The sequence below is a fragment of the Dipodomys spectabilis genome, unplaced genomic scaffold, assembly GCF_019054845.1.
Source record: "Dipodomys spectabilis isolate Male_0828 unplaced genomic scaffold, ASM1905484v1 ptg000284l, whole genome shotgun sequence".
In the NCBI taxonomy this organism is placed as follows: domain Eukaryota; kingdom Metazoa; phylum Chordata; class Mammalia; order Rodentia; family Heteromyidae; genus Dipodomys; species Dipodomys spectabilis.
Window position 1 is genome coordinate 309264 of NW_024870961.1, and position 893 is coordinate 310156.

At 34.3% G+C, this 893-nt stretch overlaps 1 non-coding gene across 1 annotated transcript; it reads left to right on the plus strand.

Annotated features, from left to right (window-relative positions):
• Window positions 1-302: 302 nt before the first annotated feature.
• LOC122126553 lies at window positions 303-409 on the plus strand. Its single transcript, XR_006150974.1, has one exon. It is a non-coding gene; the product is annotated as a U6 spliceosomal RNA (small nuclear RNA).
• The last annotated feature ends 484 nt before the right edge of the window (window positions 410-893 follow it).

Genomic DNA, 893 nt, shown 5'->3' on the forward strand with positions numbered 1-893 from the left:
CAAATTCCCAAAATATATTTAAACCATTAAAACTTTTAACTAAACTTAACACTTGCTGCAGTGTTCATTATGACAGGTGCCTTGTATAGAATAATTGAATTCCTCCTCCTACACATCTCTTGAACAACAAATATCTGGAATTATTTTGTTTTTGACCTGTCCATCTTGATTTTATTCTTAAATGTGTGCTTATGTAAGAAGTATATGGCTCTAAAATTTCATGAAAATTCTTTTAAACTTACTTTTTGTTGAATGGTCTAGTTTAAGAAAATCAATTACACTTTATTTATAAAACATGTTCTATGTTCCATTCAGCATCACCTACTCTAACATTGGAACGATACAGAGAAGATTTGAATGGCTCCTGTGCAAGGATGGCAGGCAAATTCCTATACCATTGCATACTTTTACAACAACAGATGCTGGAGGGGATGTGGCCACAAGTTAACTGTACTACACTCTTGGTGGGAGTGTCAACTTGTTCAACCACTTTGGAAAGTAGTATGGAGGTTCCTCAAAAGACTTCACATAGAACTCCCCTAAGACACAGCAATCCCACTTTTGGGCATTTACCCAAAAGATCACAAACAAGACGGTACTAAAACTACCATCACAATTATATTTATTGCAGTATTGTTTAAGATAGCTAAGATATAGGACCAACCCTGATGCCCCTCATCAGATAAATAGATCAAGAAAATGTGCTATTTATACCAATGAAATTCTATGCCTCCATGAGAAAGTATGGCATCACCCAATTTGTTAGAAAATGGAAAGACTTTGAAAAAAATTATTAAGTGATGTAAGCCAAGTCCAAAGAAACATAGGTCACAGGGTTTCCCTAATTTTTAATAACTAATATATCTGGGATAAGCAGAAAAGGTCAAAATCTA